The sequence below is a fragment of the Cupressus sempervirens genome, chromosome 5 (genome assembly GCF_028749045.1).
Source record: "Cupressus sempervirens isolate cs-2001-9-10 chromosome 5, ASM2874904v1, whole genome shotgun sequence".
Lineage (NCBI taxonomy): Eukaryota > Viridiplantae > Streptophyta > Pinopsida > Cupressales > Cupressaceae > Cupressus > Cupressus sempervirens.
Genome location: NC_143122.1, coordinates 321,170,938 through 321,192,645, shown reverse-complemented (window position 1 = coordinate 321,192,645; position 21,708 = coordinate 321,170,938).

Below are 21,708 nucleotides of genomic sequence, written 5' to 3'. Positions count from 1 at the left end.
CACCCCACTTGCATATTACCTTTATTTTAGGCGTCAAAATTGGTAAGTGTGAAGGGACATGGAATAAGTTTGTTTTTAAAATAAAATAAAAAGTCAAATCAATGCTTTAAATTCCCTCCCATCACCCCACCTTTTGGTCAGCACTTAATGTGGAAGGAAGATGGTTTGGGCAGTGTGCCCACGTCGGTGGCATGGGGAGGTTAAAGTCAAGCTTGGCTGTTTTCTTTTAAAAAAATGCAAGCTCCTTTTTATTTTCTTGGTCTACATGCATGTTGGCTAGGAGAGAGGGGTAGTGGTTGGTTAGGTTAGTAGGTATATTTGCAATGTCATTTTCTTTTAGAAGTTTAATTGTTAGTAATTAGTAAAAGGTAAAAGTAAGTTAGTTTAGGTAATAGAAATTTAATCATTAAAGGGTTATAATATTGTTAAATGTTAGTTTATTAATTGTTTTAATATTTATTTATTTTATTAAAAGTATAGTTAGCAATTATAGTTAAAGTTAGATGTAATTAATTAGTTTTAAATTTTTTGTTTTAATATTATAGTTAAGTGTTAGGTGGAAAGTTAATTTTTATTTTGGGTTAAGATATTTTATTTTGTAATGTTAGTAAGTGTAATTAAAGTTAGAATATAATAGATGATAATATTAGTATAGTTAGTTATTCTTTTTTTTTTTTAATATTAATATTATATTAGTTAGTTTATTATTTTTACTTTACAATTAGTAGTTAAATTGAAATGTTAGAATTAGTAAAGGTCTATTTCATTCAAGATAGTTTTATTTTAAGTATTTTAAATTAGTATAGTTAAAGTTAGTGAATAGTAAGTGATGTTAGACATAGTAAAAAAAAAAAGATAGTTATTAGTTTTATTCTATTTTAAAATTTTATATTTATATTTGTATTGTGATTTAGTTGTTAAGGTTTAGATGTTAGATTTTAAATAAGGTTTTTTTTTTTATAAGTGTTAGTGTTTTAAGATGTTCTTAGTTAGTAATTATTTAACAAATATTATTGTTTCAAATTAGATTAATTTTTTTTTTAAATAACTTATGAATGGAAGCTTTATTTATATAATCAATTGTAAGTTAGAAATTAGATATGTTGCTTTTAGATTATATTTATTTTTAAGAAATTTATTTTTTGGTAAATGATGTTTCATTCTTGAATATTTAAGTATTAATTAAGAAAATAAAAGTGGAAGACTTAGTGTAGGGAATAATGTAATATTTTAAATGTTGAAATTGATATAATAAGTTATAAGTTGAAGTTGAAATGTAGACTCATGGTATTCTTAGAGGAACCTATATTTGCATTTCAACCTACCATAGTTTAACTTGTGAATCAAACATATCAAATTATATCAAACCTAATGTGACTTATGTATGTCTTTTAGTCAACCGGTTTTAACATAGTAGTTTACTTAATCTTTAAAAAAAATTACGTGTGTTTTTGCCTTGTATTTTGGGCATGACAACATACAGGAACTCGACAATGACTGCAATTCGACAACCATTAGAACTTGACATTAACTAGTAGAATGGACTAAATGAGTAGGATAGCAAGGCAACCTAGGATGATCCTGTATCAAGAGGGTATCCTAGTTCCACATTGGTCACGTTAAGGGCTCAAGGTCTAGAGTGACCATTCTAGGGTAACTCAACCCTTGAGGGTCTAAGGTCTAGTGAGAGACCAGTCCAGAGTAACTTATGTAGTTTGACCATGTAATGACACTCTCGAATATGTAGGTTAAGTCTAATCCATAAATTTTGTATTTTCCTCTAATAGGTGTTATTTATGGTTGCTGGTCGGTACTTATTGGTTGTTACCATTTATTCATTGGTTATTATTCTTTTGGTGATTGGTATCTTGATTTGGATGTTCATATTCTTTCAGTAGTTGTTCTTCATTGATTTTGGTATTTGTTTTGAAGTTGGTATCTAGTTGTGGGTTGTGTATGCAGTTTTTCTTTTGGTCGATTGTTGTTTCAACATTTGTGATCTTTTATTTGTTGGTAGTTTGTGGTGCCCTTGAGTTAGAGAGAGCTTTTAGGATTCTTTCCTAGGAATCATTTTGTGACTTGATTTCTGTGTGTGGATCTTACGTTATCTCCCCAACATGGTGGGAGTACCCGTACAAGGTTAGGAGGTAGCAACTCCCTTATTATTGGGGACCCGCACAAATTTGCACCAATGATGGATGTTCCATTGTTGTAGTTGTACCATTGTTATTCTTATCTCTTGAATGTATTCTCTACATTTAGTTAATATATCTATGTAATCATGTATTTTTTAGCAATTTGGTTGGGAGGATATGAAATGATGTTGTAGGGTTGTCTTTTGGTCGATTGTTGTTTCAACATTTGTGATCTTTTCTTTGTCGGTAGTTTGTGATGCCCTTGACTTAGAGAGAGCTTTTAGGATTCTTTCCTAGGAATGATTTTGTGACTTGATTTTCATGTGTGGATCTTACATTATCTCCCTGGTATGGTGGGAGTACTCGCACAAGGTTAGGAGGTAGTGACTCTCTTATTATTGGGGACCCACACAAATTTGCACCAATAATGGATGTTCCATTGTTGTAATTGTACCATTGTTATTCTTATCTCTTGAATGCATTCTCTACATTTAGTTAATATATCTATGTAATCATGTATTTTTTGATAATTTGGCTAGGAGGATATGAAATGATGTTATAGGGTTGTCATTTATAGAAACATATACCTGCTATGAAGAGGGAAAATATAAGATTAAGTTTTGGATGATGCAGGAAAAGAGTGAACAATCATGCATTTTGGTTTAGTGTGGTTTACTGGAAGAAGATGAGGTTATGTGCAACTGAGGAGAGCAAGGTTATAATGTAATGAGCATGTGTCTAAGAGCACAAAAGAATATTTGATGAACAGGAAAAGTTATGGCAAGTTTTACAACTACCAGTTATATAGGTAGAATAGAGAAGTTACCAAAGTAAAGACATTTTGGTTAAAGGGTTGTTTTGGTTACCAAAACAGTGACTTAACAAGGTAGGGATGACATCCTAGATGTTAACCTTCACTTAGCAAAAGTAAATTTGAATTTTGGGACACATGTAAAGACTTGAAGGCCAACAGAACAAAACAATTCAGTCTAAAGGAAACAATTTTGCATGTGAAGTTGTGTGATGTCTTTGAAAATGAAATATACTTGTTGTATGATGCGAACTTTGTATTAGAGCAAAGCAAAGGAAGTATATGTGAAGTTTTGTGAAGAGAGCTACAAAGAACAAATCAGATATGGAAGATATCAGCATTGTCAAGAGGTTGTGTATATATACCTTTTGTATACAGAATATATCATTGTAAATGCATGTTTTTGTAGTAGGCTCATCTTGCTACTTTTATATTTGTAATACCAACTCCTCCTAGGGTTGTGGCTTCTATCAAGGCCTAGTCATCTAACAAGAACAGATACACTATATGGATGTAATAGACTCCTAATAGAGTCAATATCTTTCACGAGATACTTTTGAATAGTGGATCATTTTGTGGGTACCATCCCCACCAAGGTTTTCCCTTGGCCAAGGTTTCCCTAGTTAACAAAAAATGGCGTTATGAGTTGCAGTGTGTTGATATTATGTTTAGTTTTTAGTTTGATTACATCTATATGTTTAAATATATCCATAGTTGGGCAAAATTTTGTGAAATACTAATTCACCTCCCCCCCCTCCCCTGCTTCTCGATATTTCTTATTTCTAACAGTATTATGTATTTATATCTTGAGGTCCTTATGGGATGATGTATTGTATTTTTTTTATTGTTAAATTCCCTATGAATGCTCGTGGATGTTGTGTATTTGGATGTACTTCATTGTATTAGTTGTACCTATGTATCTATTATGAAATCATGTATCTAATATTTCATTATAGTTGTCAACATTGTAATAAAGATTAAATCTAATTAATAGTATTTATATAAATATGATTCAATGTGAAGGAACCCTTGAGAATTGAAAATTGTAATTATGTTGTTTTTGTGTACAAGATGTGTATGTGTTATATTGCTTCCACGTTGTTATGTTGGTGTTGCATAAATTTTTAAGAAAAAATTATTCACTAAGCACTGTTACATAATATGTTAATTCTCTAGGGTTCTTTACTGGGGTGTTACAATATTTTTCAAAAGAAAGTGTCAAGTGATGGAAAGCACATGTAGCAGTACCACCTCCAACAAAAAACCATTGCATATGTAACATCAAATGACTATGTCATGGAGGAGGTAGATTTGGGAGAGCCCACAAGAGAGGGTGGAAAGGCATTGGTTTCTTTGGCATCAAAACAATTATTCAAATATATTGATCAATATGAGAGTCAGATACAAGAGTTGAAGAAAAAAAGTCAAGTACTTGAGGAATTCATTTCAAAGATGGTTGGTCCAATTGACCCAGATAATCTAGAGGCCACATCATAGGTTGTGCTCAAAAAGTGAGTTGATCTAGAAATTCGTTCATCGCCTTCTTTTGTAAAGGCTTGTATAGATTGGAAAACCAATTTTGAGTAATTTAGTAAAGAGACTTTGAGAATAATATTGTAGCATTTCCAGTCAATTGCACATAGAAAAGCTCAACTAGGACACATGGTTGAAGGTGACGAAAATTTACTGGACATGATGGAAGCACGAGAGTTTACAAGAACACATTTAAAGAAGATAAGGAACTAGAGCTTCCAGGTTTTGATCAAGTTATATTAAAGTGTTCAACTGAACAATTTTTGTAATTTGTTAAGTATGACCTACATTGGTGTTACAGAGCTTGCATCTATTAACGAAAAGATTGAAGGAATTAGGAATGATAAAATTATGAGGGTTGCTAAAGATCACACCAAATCTACTATCTCGGGTCACACAAGATCCGTGAGATCCTACAAAGATCACACTTGACAACAATCTTCTAGAGTACCTGATTTCTCTAATGCCCACCTTTCCATTATGGGCTACTTCTCGCCTGTGAGGAATTCTTAGTTGTTGTTATTCCTTTTCTTGGTTCTTTTGTTGTTTTGCTTTCATGTTCTTTCTGCAAACACCATTTGGTGCTCCCCCTGCTAGTGTTTTCGCTTTGTATTGTTTTCAGCTCCTTAGAGCCTCGTTGATCTCCTGTTGGACATTAATAAATTTATCTTATCTTATCTTAAAGGAGATAAGTTGTTTGATGGACTCGATCTTGAGACATATCAAAATGAGGATAAAACCCAAATGTATCTAGTGGAGAAAGTTCTCCAATAGTTCAAAGGCATCATTTAAGCAATAAACATAGAGGATGATATTCAACAATTATTCAAGTGCAAGTAAGATATCCAATACATCATGGTGTCAAGGGTCAGTGATTTGGAGAACTTCACCATCACCATAAAGTTCAAAAAGGACCAACAAAAAAAGTTGACATCCTTGTTGATGTTGAACTATGGAGAGGTCAAAGAGATCATAGACATGTTTCGTGCACAACACCCAAGGATCTTACACACAACTAAGGTCAAGTAACAACAAAAGACAAGTTAAATTTTCCCCATACTTCAAAATTTTTGAAGTTCATGTGATGCAGGAGCATCCTGGGTGTAAGAGCAATCTTACATCACCCAAAAATATTTTATTTTTAGTCTTTTCCATTTTAATAAGTACTAGTAGACAAGGTGGTTACTATTTATGGGAACTTGCTATTTTTATTAAGTTTTTCATATGGGCTCAGAATGTTCTCATTTTCTACAGGAAGGTTCATTTTAGAGCTATAAGTCTGCTATAAAAATCTCATTGCTCCAGCTTAAGTATCAGAGAAGTTATTTCAGATTTTTGGTGGGAAAATTTGCAAACAAATCTTCAATCTCATCATTAGAGGCCTTAGAGTGCCTAGATGAGATCCGAAAACTTGACAGAAGGGCGCTTGGATAGTTCCAAACCTATAGATCACAAGCTAGCATTTTTGAAAAATGGTTATAATAGCCAATCAAAGCAATGGTTCGAGAGTTATGGCCTTCCGAAGTTGGGCTGCCCGAAATATCTAAAATAATTATCAAAGATGTACTTGGCCGACTCTATATGTATTCTTAGGGTCTGTCAGCCCTAGGTATTAAGTTTGAATGTCTAGAACCTTCCCAGGCGGCATAAGATTGCTTATTTAAGAAATGCCCAAACATTGTCTAGAATAGCTCTGGGTGATAGTTTACAGCTTAGTCTTGCAGATTACTGTAATGAAAGCACCCGTGTGGGTTAGCATTTTTTATAGTTCGCAACTTAGTTTTGCAGATTACTGTAATGAAGGCGCCCATGTGGGTTAGCATTTTATACTTGCGAATTCTGTAATTCCACATTTGCGGTGCAAATAAGAAGTCCATATTTTGTTCTCGCATTTGTTGTTGTTTCTTTGTTTCTGTTATGAGTTTATGGTTTTAAAGGGAGCACCCTTCATCATCATGACAGACCAAAGTTCAAAATGCAATTCCACACTTTGCTAATTTTTGGACTTCAAATGTTTGGAGTCGGAGTCGGGTCCAATTTTTTTGGATGCTTAGATTTTTTTATCGATAAAAGGATGAAGCCAATTTTTTTATTATTAAATTATAAAGTTTATACATGGTTCCTCCATTCAAATGGGCATTAGTACGAAAGAAAGGAGTCAAGAAAGCCTCTAGACTTGGCTGAGGACTTATGTTCATTAAAGATACATAAATCAATATAGGGGCACCCCCCTATTTACAAAACTCATGAAGTGTATAAGGATTATTCCTTAGTTCGTGCAATTTGAGCTTTCCTTTGTATGTTTCTTTTAGTAATTTCATTTTTGTTGCTTTGTCTTCATATTTGATTGTTCTCTTTTTGCCTACATACACTTTCGTCTTCACCAAGATCATTGTTAGAAGAAATCGATAAAAAGTTATACTATTTATGTGAATTAATTTAACTTATCCATCTTAACATGACATGTGAATCTTAGTCTAAATGATAAAGAAAATTAAGTCTAAATGCATTGAAAGGTTAATCTTTTGTTTACTTCAAAAAGGAAGCTTCATGTGTATTTCCAATGTGATGACTAAGCATTTGATCTTGACCTTACCCTCATAATCAAGTTGTAATATTTGAAGTATATAAATGAGCCCATTGTAAACATGTATAGTTCATAACATATCATCACCAATTAGTGCTTTTAATTGAAGATTCTCATGATTACTCATATTGCTAATTTCTATACTCAAGTATTACATGCAGGCTAATAGATACAATTTTAGATTTAATTAGAAATGTAATATACTTAGTGTTGTTCATCCTATTAATAGTTTACTCCATCATATGTGACAATCTCACATTTTATCAGTTACGTTATATCTTGCCCAATTACCATAGATAGACACACATTTTTGTGTTTTTGCATGTTGAATCTATGTTTGGGTATTTTGCATGTGACTTTGGGGTCATCTTTGCATGCCTTAAATTTATCAATCAGCTACATACACACAAGGGCTTCCATGTGCAAGATTCAAGGAGATATTTTAAGGGTCAAGTTCAACTAGAGATGAAAAATAATGGAGTTGCAGTCTATTTTTCTCCATATTTGGACAGATTAGTTGTTCTACATAAATACGTGTTGTAAATGGATATAAATCTTTGCATGATAGTTAGCAACTAGTTTAGAATTATTTTTTCATAGAAAAATAAGAATTTTACTATATTTTCAATTTCATACATAATTAAAACCTAGCTACAAGTATCTTATTTCTAGAGATCAAGCACTTTAAATACACAATAAAATAATGCAATTAGGGTTGATATTTTTTGTAATAAAGCTATATGCAATTGGTGTTTCATTCATGATGTGAGAATTCTTCTATCCATGCAAAATTTGTAAATTAGTGTCGTTAATTTATTCAAATTTCAAAGAGTCAATTGTGCTTGTGATCAATGTTTGCAATCATTAGTTTTGAAGTTTATTATTGCTCCAATTTTCTTGTTGTGACTAATCATTGGGAAGGTTTTCTATTCAATTCTTTGAGATAAATTTATATCGTGGGTGTGTACATATGTGGTATCTTCACAATTTGATGAGTTCTGAATATATCTTAAATTTTCAGTCTTTTCCACTAGTGACCTAGATTTTGAATAATCTTATGTCATGTTTTGTGGGTTTCCTTCATCTTTGTAGCAATTTATCTTGCAAGATGATTTGGTGAGAATTTATGTTTGTTAGGTTTTAGTTACTAATATTGCTTGCAGCCTACAATTTTCTTCAAACCAAGAAAGGTCTCGTTGCGAACAATTCATATAAGTCTTCAATCAAGTTATTCAGGTGGTTGACAAACAACTTGAATGAACCTTGGGAATATTTCTACTATTCTTTCATAATAGGAATTTGTTTCTCAAATGAATGTTGTGTTCCCATGTAATAACTACGCTCAAAAGAACTTTCCAAAAAGACATAAAATGAGAAAACCTAGAGATAAGACACATGTTACAAAAAAAAAATGCAACCAAAATCTTCAAAACTTGCATGATCTAAACAAAGATCTCCTTCATTGCCTAAGAAATTCCGTTGCAACTGATAACCAACCATCTGCCAAAAGTATTCCATGTTCCTTTCGCTTTCAAACACTTCTTTCAAATTGTCAAAGTAATCCAAAATTGTACCATAGCTAAGGTTGGGCCCTCGCTCATTTAAGCTCTGTCAACAAAAAATGATAATTGCAAACATTTTTACACCTTGATTCCAATGTATCCAAGTACATGTCAATATTAATGGCATCTCTTTTCATGCCTTTGATTTCAATAATACATCAGGCTGAAATGAAAAACACAACCTTAGTCCCATGGTGCTAAATGTTGTGTAATACAACACTTAGAAACATTCAACTTAAAATCACCTAAGAAATCCTACCCAAAGGCTCGCCCCTACCACCATAAGTATCTTGCCCTTTCTAATGACATTAAGTCATTCAAAATAATCAACAAAAATTCCAATTTGCAATTCAACTTAAGCACTTACATTAACTTATAATGCAACTTCAAGAGCATAGTGAGGAACTTGTGGAGCACATTTTTTATTTCATAATTTGACTATCATTCAATTATCATTGTGTTTCAAATTCAAACTATGTTGATCATGGATTGAAATCTGTCAACATATGTTTTTGATTCAACCGGTGTTATTCTTGGATCAAAATTGAATTTATATTCATGTCTTATAAAGCCAAGACATGCATCATACAATCTAAGTGAATTTAATCATGTAGTCCAACTAAATTGATCAAATTAAAACTAAATGTTATCAAAATAAACCAAATGTCAACAAATGGAATTAATCATTTCTTAATCAAATACCAAGTTATCATGTAACCAAGTATGTATCAAATGAAACTTGATATTGATTCAAAAACATTAATCATCATGCTTAACAAATTAGTGTTTGGGTATCAAGGATGACACAAGGAGAGGAACAACACAATGTACCATGTGTTACTGTTTTTTATTAAGGAAAACAGGTTTTGAAGGGTTCCTAAAACCCTGTAAATCACTACAGATATCGAATGATCATAGAAACAAAACTACGGCTAACCAAAGAGGAATAGGTCTCCCCCCAAAAGGGTAAGCTTGAGGTGATAGAGAAACCTATCACCAGCTGGAACCAAGAAAGGAAGCAAAGATTCGGAGAAAGGACCTACTTCCAAAAAGGCCAGGCACAACAAGGAAGCTCAAGATACTCCCTTTGATTTGGAGTCTCCCTTGTTAGACCAAAGATACATATCAAAAGGCAGAACGGAGGGCTTAGTCTTTTTTCTTTTTACCTCGATCCAAACATCCTCCACCCTAGCCGCCGCACCAAACCAATCCTCAGAAGAAACAGAAGAGTGGAAGCCAAGGGGAGCAGGACCAACAAAAAACTCCCTAGGAGAGGAGGGCTGGTCTCCCACTGGAGCAACAACCGAGACAGGGGTAGGGCTAGGAGAGGAGCCAAAGGCCAGACTCGAAAACCTGCCAACCTTAGCAACCACTGGCATCGAATCAACAAGAGGAGAAGGCCTGACATCCACGCCACCTCAGGCTCTAGGATGTCAATAGCATGGGGACCATCCTCAGCCTCTGAGGAAACAACCGAAGACACGTCTGAGGGCTTAAGCACCATGTAGTCTTCAGGGGAGACCCCAGCCCAGCAGGAGGGTGGACGCCTTGGATTAGACTTCTGAACAACACAAGAAGCAACAATGTGTCCTGTCATATGACATTTTTTGTAGTGGAAGGGGATACCTTCGTAATCCAACATTTGAGTCCAGGAGCCCTGCGGATAGGCCAAACAAATCTTTTTTGGAAGGCCCTTTGAGTCGTTCATCTCAACAAGAATTCGAGCACATGTCGAATGGAGAACATCGAAAGTGGCTGAGTCAACATATAAAAATTCACCGAGAGATTCCCCGATAGTTTCCAAAACAGAGTCTATCCAGAGATGCATTGGGAGGTTTGGAAGCCGGACCCAGATAGGAACCTTGTTAAAGGATTCAGAGAGCGGATCAAAATTTATATGCCACAGTTTGGCCATAAGTGGATATCTATCTTGCCATGAAAAACAATTATGACACAATACAGACTTCTGGTCCTTAGCACTTGCAAACTTAACAATGAAGAAACCTCTGGCATTAGGAAAAATCTAAACACCATGATCTAAAATAGGTTCCCAGTGCTTGGAGATCCAAGCGTGGAGATCAGCCAGAGAGGGCCAAAAACCCCAGAAACGGAAAATGGCAGCAAGGGAAGAGCCCTTTGAGACGTTCATCTCAACAAGAATTCGAGCACACGTCGAATGGAGAACATCGAAAGTGGCTGAGTCAACATATAAAAATTCACCGAGAGATTCCCCGATAGTTTCCAAAACAAAGTCTATCCAGAGATGCATTGGGAGGTTTGGAAGCCGAACCCAGATAGGAACCTTGTTAAAGGATTCAGAGAGCGGATCAAAATTTATATGCCACGGTTTGGCCATAAGTGGATATCTATCTTGCCATAAAAAACAATTATGACACAAGATGGACTTCTGGTCCTTAGCACTTGCAAACTTAACAATGAAGAAACCTCTGGCATTAGGAAAAATCTAAACACCATGGTCTAAAATAGGTTCCCAGTGCTTGGAGATCCAAGCATGGAGATCAGCCAGAGAGGGCCAAAAACCCCAGAAACGGAAAATGGCAGCAAGGGAAGAGCCCTTTGAGACGTTCATCTCAACAAGAATTCGAGCACACGTCGAATGGAGAACATCGAAAGTGGCTGAGTCAACATATAAAAATTCACCGAGAGATTCCCCAATAGTTTCCAAAACAAAGTCTATCCAGAGATGCATTGGGAGGTTTGGAAGCCGGACCCAGATAGGAACCTTGTTAAAGGATTTAGAGAGCGGATCAAAATTTATATGCCACGGTTTGGCCATAAGTGGGTATCTATCTTGCCATGAAAAACAATTATGACACAAGATGGACTTCTAGTCCTTAGCACTTGCAAACTTAACAATGAAGAAACCTCTGGCATTAGGAAAAATCTAAACACCATGGTCTAAAATAGGTTCCCAGTGCTTGGAGATCCAAGCGTGGAGATCAGCCAAAGAGGGCCAAAAACCCCAAAAACGGAAAATGGTAGCAAGGGAAGAGAACTCCTTTGCCGTATTAAGAATATATACAGTGATATCAATGTCTAAAAGAACCATGATGGGTTTAGAAACACATATAAGAACAACCTTACGAGGTTGAGAAGGCCCAAAACCAACGAGAGCAGCACCACGAAGACCTGCATCAAAGGCTGCCACGTCGGCATAGGAAGCAGTCCTACCCCTTGATAGTGCAGGAGAAGCCATCCCAGAGCCATCGCCACCAGAACAAGCTACCAAGGGAGAGCCGACAAGAGGCCCTAAACCAACCCCCGAGACAGACCCATCCGGCAAAATAGGCACAGCAGCGCAAGCAGACACAATGGCAGCCAAGGAGGACGGGGAGGAGGCGGAAGGCCCTAGAACAAGCCCATGAGCCGCAAGTCCAGACACAAGAGAAACCATGGGCGGAAGAAGGGAATGCGTGAGCGGGAGCGGTATTTCAAAAGTTGCATCACACTTTGCGTACCATGTGTTACTGTTATAAAAAGTTTAATGCTTGATATCATTTATATTGAATCAAATTTTGTCTAAACTGTGACAGAACAAGACATATTTGTATTCAACTCTAGCAAAGAGCATTGAGATTATGTGGATAATGTGTTAATTTATTTGTGTTGTACTTATGATTATTGTTTTCTATATTTGAATACTATGTAAACAAAAAATTTGACACGTGATTTTTTTGATGTAGATTGAGTGAATGACTCAAATAGTCATAGGTCCACAAATGGGTATGTATTAGCCATGTTTAGAGGAGGTGAGTTGAATGTGAAATACAACCCATAGTTGTTATATCCACTACCACAACAAACTTATAATTATTTTGAAGCAATATGCTTAAAATGATTATGCCAAGTATTATTTCTAATTATGGGACAATTCAAAATGGTTTTGATAGCTAGTGTACAAATTGTCCACCAAATAAATCTTATGTATCATGCCACATTAAGCATTTGTGTGTTTAGTACTACTTTTTTTTTTAAATGATACAAATGAACAAATTTAGTTTAAAAAAATAATTACTTAAAAGAATGTTGTACTTAGTCTTACCAAACTTATAAGCATAAAAATATTCATTTAGTATAATAGATACAAGCCTTATTTCTTATAGATTGTTGATTTTGTTTTCTCAAAAATATGTATACAATATAAATCTCAAGTGAAAAAAAATAGATCTAAGGTGTTATCAACCTTAGAAATATTTTCATTTAATTATTTTGGATGACAATTTATACGCATTTATAAGATGTTCTATTGACAAGTATTTATTATTTACTGATTAAAACCATATTTTTGTAATTTTATGATGATAAAGGTTAAACTAGGTGCTCCTAATTTTTAAGAATAAAAAGTCAATGAAACTAAAATAAAGTCATATGACCCTTTATAAGAGTCTTGGTTTAGTTCATTGGAAACTTTTCTTCAAACTTTGAAACATGATTTTTTACCCATATTTGTAATATCGTTAATGGTGATTGAGAAGAATACAATTCATAATTGTTATACAAGTGCTTGAAAAAGGTAGATGGTTGTAGAGTTTCACAAACTCACAAACTTTGACAATTTGAACGCTCAAAAATTAGAGTGAGTGTCTTGTCTTCTTATTTCATTTTCAATTGATCTTACTCCATTTAATATTATATAAATCTCTTAAATTTATTAATTTCTTTCTTATTTCTAATCACATTTCCATAAATCTCTATTGGATCATATAGGATAAATTTTAGGTTTGTAGTGTAAAAATTATATTTCCATTCAAGCAAGTGTTCCTTCAATCACAACATCTAGATATTTGCAATTTAATTACAATCCAACAATAGAGCTTTGGGAGTCAAATTGTATAGGATGATGAGAATTCCTACCCCTACCAACCAAATAGGATCATTGCTAACCAACATCAATACATAGGTGTAAACATTGTTTTATAAAACCTCAAACCTAAACAAGGGTCACGTAGTAGCTAGTATTTGTCGATAAAATTTAATATTTAGAAATTTGATTATTAAAACATAGTATGAAAATAAAATTGATTATAAAAGCATAGTAGAAATGAATAAAGAATCAAGCAACGGTAATGTCAAAATAAGAAGAAACATTTTATGATATTTTCCAATTAATTAATAGTTTAAATATAATATAAATATAAAAATTATATTTATTTAATATTTAAATTTATGTGATTCCTACAACATTGATGAACATAACTTGAGGGAATGATGAGGAGAAGTGATGGATGTGTCTTGGGTTAGGGCTCAATCCCTAGCCCCTATGCTTGTTTGTCTTTCTTGCTGAAAATTTTTATTGTTCTTTTTTCAATTAATGGATGCTGGATGTAGTAAGTGTGGGCTCCAAATTTTGGTGAACATTTGCAGACATTGTTGGATTGGGGTTTTTATTGTTGGCATGGCAGGGCATGGACTTTCTTCTATGTTGATAATGGCAGATGGATCTTCTTTTCAAATGCATGCAACCAAATCTAAATCATTTCATGTGGGACAGGACTTCAAGCTAAAAAAACATTAATAGATGTATTCCACAAAGTCAGGACCGCCATGTTCTGGTTATTCCTCCACAGGTTGTGAGGGAGGACATTAAGTATTGGACTAAGCATGCATTTAGATGTAAATTTCTTGGAGTGCAGATATCCTTATCGGCTATTGAGGCATGGATTCGATGTTCGTGGCAGGTGAATGGAGATATGGAGATCATGTTGGCTGGGAATAGCTATTTCTTTATAATGTTTTCTTGCATGTATAATTAGGATCGTTATTTGAAGGAGGCCCTTATATTTACAACCATGTGGAGTTATTTGTTAAACCTTGGTATTCAAGATTTAATTTTGTAGACGATCACCCCTCAAAAGTCCCAATTTGGGTTCACTTACCTCATCTACCTCTTAAATTTTGGCAAGAGGCCATTCTTCATCAAATTGCAACTTTGCTTGGAAAGCCAGATGTGATAGTGCATCAATCCCTAGATAAAAAGGTTATTTTGTTTGCTCAAATTTGTGTTGAAATTGATTTGAGTAATCCATTACCAGATTCCTTAGAGATTTGTCTTGGGTCTTCTTCCTAGGTGCAACAACTAGATTATGAATACTTCCCCTTTCGGTCTTAGATATGTCATGAGTATAGTCATTTGCAATGTCAATGCCCTCGGGTTTCAACGTTTAAGGAGGTTGATGGTTTTGTTGCTAGTAACAATGGTGCACAAACGAATAATTCATGAAAAGGAAAATATCAGATGGATAACTCAACCAAGGAGAATATCCAAGTGGGTAATGCAAGTAAAGGAAAAGCCCAAGTGACTAAGGTAGGCCCAAATTAAGATGGTTTTATTTATGTTTGCGTGCAAGATAAGGGATGGACGGAATAGACCCTTCAAAGAATGACAAATTCATTCTAGTTTTAATCAATTCAAGGTCCTTGATAGTCTGGCCTTAGAGAAGGGTATGCCTCATGACCTCTCTTCTAATCCGATTGGCTCAAATGGTGGAGTTCTAACTCATGAATCTTGTGCGTCTTCCCAGATTATGGTTCATCAATAGAGTGAGGCCCATACTGCTCCTGAGTCTGGAGCTTTGGTGACTTCGGTTGTGCCTCAGAATAATGACAAAGTTTTTGTAGACTTGGTTAAGGGTGTGCTAGCATCTGAGAAAGGTAAGGGGTCTCCTCTACGTTTGGGTTTGATGCAAAGGCCTTTTAAGTGGATTAGTTTTACTCCTTTAAAGAATGGGCATAAAAATGATCGAGAGAAGATCAAAATAGCAGGAGATGTGTTGATAGAGTTTGGGGTTGTGAAACCCTTGGATGCTCATTTCCCCTACTCTACTCAATGATGATTAGTCTCTCATGGAATGTTCGGGGGTTGAATAGCATCCCTAGACAAAAGGTTATTCACAAGTTGGTGATTGATCATTCTCAAGATATCTTTTGAGTCTAGGAGACTAAGCTTTCAATTGAGTCTTTGATTCAGTGTGCCTCTAGCATTTGGCGTCACGGGCAGTGCCAATGTGTTGGTGCCATGGGGAGTTCTGGTGCTTTGTTTGTCTTTTGGGATCCACAAAAAATCTCTCCTCTTGGTTAGATATCTTCTCACTCTGCCCTTTCTTTGGTGGTCTCTTCTTTGGATTGTGGTGAGGTAGTTCTAATTACTAATGTCTATGCCCCTATGGACTACGTGGGAAAGGTGGGACTATGGTCACACATTCAGTATGTAAGAAATTGTCATCCTTACCATCTTTGGTTTTGGCAGGAGATTTCAATTCAGTTCTAAGTCTTGAGGAGAAGATGGGTGGTTAAGCTTATTTGGGGCCTTCCTCTAATCTTCTTCATCAATATATTGATACGTTGCCTCTTTCTGATAGCAAGCCAGCTAATGGGCTATTTACATGGAATAATAGAAGATTTGGGATGGAAGCTATCTCTAATGTTTGATTAGATTCTTGGTTTCCTGCTTCTAGGTTAGTGGCTCTCTTACTCTCTCTTTCGTAGGCGGGGTTCTGATCATTGACCAATTATACTTTCTACTACTAGAGTGATTATTCCTAAGCATCCTTCGTTCAAGTTTCAATTGATCTAGCTTTGAGACTCCTCTCTTTATACTCTTATGGTTGGTCGGTGAAGAGAAGGTGTCCCTGCCTATGGTACGCCTATGTATTCTTTCTCTAAAAAGCTTCAATATATCAAAAGACAGCTCAAAAAAATGAAATAGAGAATGTTTTGGGAATCTACATACCACAAAAGGGAAAGCTCGGGAGTGTCTCAATGTCATTACCATGCAGACTAGGGATCTTGGTTTCTTTGAGGCTTTGGATAAAGTTGAATCCCTTGCCTCTAAAGATCTAGAGGAATGGGAGCTTCGTGAGGAAATATACTCGAAGCAAAAAGGCAGAGTTGATTGGCTCCAAGAGGGTGATAGGAATACTGCCTTTTTAAATAAAACAACGCAATCTTGTGAGAATCAAAGCTATATTTCTTCTTTGGTTAACTTTGAAGGTCTTCAGTTGTCTTCCTTGCTTTCTTTGTTTGAGGAGGCCACCAAATACTTTTATGCCCTCTTTTCTAAGGACTCTATGTTGAAGTAAATGAAGAGACTATTTTTTCTTGTATTTCGTCCCTTGTTAGCCAAGAAATGAATGATTTTCTCATGTGACCACTCTCTATGGCTAAGTTGAAGGAGGTGGTCTTTGGTATGCATAGAGGAAACATTCCTGGTCTTGATAGTTTTCTTGTTGAATTCTTTCAAGAATTTTGGGATATTATTAATCATGATTTGTTGGAGGTGGTTAGGGAATATATTTCTAGCAAGTAGATGCTCTGAGCCTTAAATTCTACCTTCTTGGCTCCCTACTATTATCCCAAAAGAACAAGGAGGTTTTATTGCAGGATGACAAATTTTATATGGGATTGTTATTGCTACTGAAGCTATTCACTCTATAGCTAGTTCAAGTGAGGGATCTATGTTTATTAAGTTGGATATGGCCAATGCCTATGATAGAGTTCCATGGAGTTTCCTCAAGAATATTCTTCTTGCCTTTGGCTTTAGCCTAGAGTGGGTAAGTTGGACTATGAGTTGTGTTACTACTACATCTTCCTATGTTCTTAATAGTCAACCTTCCCAATTATTTGGTGCCTCAAGGGGTTTGCGCCAAGGTGATCCTCTCACCCCTATCTCTTTATTATTATGGCTGGGGGCCTAGGGAGATTTATTAAGTATCAGGTTTCTCATAATTCTATTCATGGTGGGCATTGGGATAATGGGTTACCTTCAATTTATTGCTGGTATTGCACTTGCGAGGATTGCTAGGGTCCAAGAAGCTAAAGCTATTTGACATACTCTTGACATTTATTTGGTGGCGTTAGGCAAAAAAATTAATGAACATAAGTCCTCTTTATATTTTTTAATTCTCCTCAAGCTATTCAAAGTAAGATTTCGAATATCTTGCGGTTTTAGATTAGGTCACTACCCGTGACATGTCTCAGTATTCCTATTGATGTTTCTAGGCAACTACATCTCTTCTTGCAAAATCTACTTAACAAGCTTCAGGAGACGGTAAATAATTGAACTCGTAGATGGCTTTTTATTGTTGCTCATGTTACTCTTCTTCAATCTGTTATTCAGGCTCTTCTTAGTTATAGGAGCATGGTTAAGGTTGCAACTGTGTACTTTCTCAAGGAGTTTAATGCTCTTTCTCCACAATTTCTTTGGAGTGGTAATTTTTGCAATTCTAAATGGAGTTTAATCAGTTGGGAGACTATTTGTCAGCCTAAGGACGGTGGTCTTGGCTTGTGCTCTGCTATCTTAAGTGGCCAAGCTTTGGTTGTTGAACTTTATTGTCATTGGTGCTTTGGAAAAAATCAACTTTGGGCCTATATAATCAATTAGAAGTATTTCAGGGGTGTTGATCTACATTTTATTTCCTCGCTTCCTTTAGAAGGTCGTGGCTCTATGGTATGGCAAACTCTTAAGAAAGGTGCTCAACTAATTAAGAGAGGTCTTTTTTGGATATGTAAAGGAGGCTATGAGACTTTGTTTTGGTGTGATGCTTGGGATGGTAACCCTCCTATCTTGTTTGTGTACTGCCATCTTCATGTTCTCTGTGATTCTTTTCTTGCTACTAGATGAGATAGGGTGGTTCATTATAAGGCCCCTTATCACTTGGGCCTTGTTGTTGGCTATAGATGGAAGGCCTCTTTAGATTGACCACCTAGGGGCTTAGAAGAGGACTGCTTGGATCTTTTTAGGATTTTGGCTTCTAGAGAGTGTTGCTCTTTGCTAGGGTTAGATGTTTTGGCTTGGGGTTGTGTTGCATCTGGTAAATACTCTATTTTTGTTGGGTACCAAGAGCTTACTGGACAATTATCTAGAGATGACATGGTGCCTTGGTGGAAACCTGTTTGGAATAAATTTTCTTGGTCCAAATGTAATTTCTTCTTGTGGCTGGTGGCTCACAACTAGTGTCTTATGTGGGATAATCTTTGTAAACATGGATTTCATGGCCCCTCATTCTGTGTGTTGTGTGGTAATGGGGAGGAATCTGTCTCCAACCTTTTCTTCCATTGTTCCTATTCTACCCCGATTTGGCAGATTTGGTGGAATGCTTGAGGTTGTCCTTATAGGCATGCTTCATCCTTTTCTGCTTTCTAGGATTGCTTGGGGAGTGCCCCCACTAAAGCCTTTCCTCTTCAACCTGCATGGGTTGTTGGCCCTTCATTTATTCTTTGGCATTTTTGGTTGGAGAGAAACAAGAGAATCTTTAAAAAAATTTGGATCGGAATTATGCAACTCTAGTGGTAGATTTCTCACTCTTTGCATGAGACAATTCAAGCTAAGTGTGTATTAGATGGGGGTATGGATCCTAGTGACATTACCATCTGTAATTGCCTCAATTTTCACCTTCAGGGAGGGGTCACGAGGGTTGATGGTCAATGGTTGCATGGTTTTCCTAGACAACATAGGCGGAAAATGAAGCGATGAGTGAATTGTGATGTGGCATTGGACTCCTCTTGGAGTTCTAGAAGTCAACACTGATGGTTCTTCCTGAGGGAATCTAGGTCCTATTGGCATTGGGGGAGTGGCTCATTGTAGTTCTAGCAATGTTCAATTTCTTTTCTCAATGCATAAGGATTGTCATACTAATAATCTTATGGAGGTGTTGGCCATTTCACATGTTATGGAACAACATTGTTTGAGGGGTTGGCATAGGATTATTTGTGAGTCTAACTCCAAAGCGGTCGTGGACTTGTTGAATTCGTAGGCGCTTCCAGATGTTAATTGACATTTGGCTTTAGTTGTTAAACTAACTCTCCTCTTTTGTAGAACATTAGAATCTGTTAATTTTACTTACATCAAGGACGACACAAGGAGAGGAGCAACACAATGTAACATGTGTTACTGTTATAAAAGGTTTAATGCATGATACCATTTACATTAAGTCATTTTTTGTCAAAACTATGAGAGAACAAGACATACTTGTATTCAACTCTAGTAGAGAGCCTTGAGATTATTTGGATAAGGTGTTATTTTATTTGTGTTGTACTTACGATTATTGTTTTCTATATTTGAATGCTATGTAAATAAAACATTTGACATGTGATTTTGTTGATGTAGATTGAGTGAATGTTTCAAATAGTCAAAGGTCTAAAATGGTTATGTATTCGCTATGTTTGGAGGAGGTGAGTTGAATGTGAAAGACAACCCATAGTTGTTTTATCCACTGCCACAACAAACTTCTAATTGTTTCGAAGCAGTTTGGTTAAAATGATTATGCCAAGTATTGTTTCTGATCATAGGACAATTTAAAATGGTTATAATAACTAGTGTACAAATTGTCCACCAAATAAATATAATTTATCATGCCACATTAAGAATTTGTATGTTTAGTACCACTTTGTTTAAAGAATGATACAAATGAGCAAATTGAGATTAAAAGAATGTTGTAGTTAGTCTTACCATACCTATAAGCATTAAAATATTCATTTAGTGCATAATAGATACAAACCTTATTCCTTATAGATTGTTGATTTTGTTTTCTCAAAAATATGTATACAATATAGATGTCAAGTGAAAAAAATTAGATCTAAGGTGTTATTAACCTTATAAATCTTTTCATTTAATTAGTTTGGATGACAATTTATACATATTTGTAAGATGTTTTATTGACAAGTATTTATTATTTACTGATTAAAAGCATATTTTATAAGTTTATGATGAACAATGTTAAACCAAGTGCTCCTATTTTTTAAGAATAGAAAGTCAATGCAACCAAAATAAAGTCAACTCTGACCCTTTATAAGAGTCTTGGTTTAGTGCATTAGAAACTTTTCTTCAAACTTTAAAACATGATTTTTTACCCATATTTGTAATATAATTAATGGTGATTAAGAAGAATATAATTCATAATTGTTATACAAGTGCTTGAAAAAGATAGATGGGCATAAGAGTTCCACAAATTCACAAACTTTGACGATTTGAATGCTCAAAAATTAGAGTGATTGTATTGTCTTCTTATTTCATTTTGAATTGAGCTTTCTCCATTTAATATTATAGATAAGATAAGATAAATTTATTAATGTCCAACAAGAGACCAATGAGGGTCTAAGGGACTAGAAACAGTGCAAAGGGCAAACACCAGCAGTGGGGCACCAAACAGTGTGTACAGAAAGAACGTGAAAGCAAAACAACAAAAGAACCAAGAAAAAGAAATAACAATAGCTAAGAACTCCTCATAGGTGAGAAGTAGTCTAGAATGGAAAGGTGGACACTAGTGCAATCAAGTACTCTGGAATGTCGCCTCTGAGGTCTACTAGAGGGACGTTGTCGAGTGTAATCTTTGTGGGATCTCATAGATCTGGTGGGAACCGAAACAGTGCAGAGAGGTCGCTTCGATCCTCGGGTAGGAACTGTAGGACTGAAGAAAGAGGTGATGAGCTGCGTAGGAGTCGATGTCGAGAAAAGCTGGAGTTGTATAGTGTGCTCACGAATCCGCATGGTCTCCTGAAGGTAGAGTGCAAGACAATGTTGGTCAATATATTTGAGGAATGAGGGAAGAGATTGGCACTCTCTAAACAAACAATAGAATCTCCCTCGAGTCTCATAGTAAATGGGACAATGAAAAATAAAGTGAGACTCAGTCTCGACCTCCCCGAGGTGACAAAGCCGATAGATCTTGCCCTCCCTACCAATCTGGTGATCAGTCTAAATACGTAGCTGGTGAGATCCCACCCTAAAAGATCCCAAGGAGATGCAAAGAGCATATAAATCTCTTAAATATATTAATTTCTTTGATATTGCCAATCACATTTCCATAAATCTCTATCGGATCATATAGGATAGATTTTAAGTTTGCAATATAAAACTTATATTTCTGTATTATTGTTGGCGTCTTCATTTCAAACAAGTGTTCCTTCAATCACACCATCTAGATATTTGCAACTTAATTACAATTCAACAATAGAGCTTATGGGGTCAAATTGTATATAGGATGATGAGACTTCCTACCCATACCAACCCATACCAACCAAACAAGGTCATTGCTAACCAACATCAATACATAGGTGTAAACA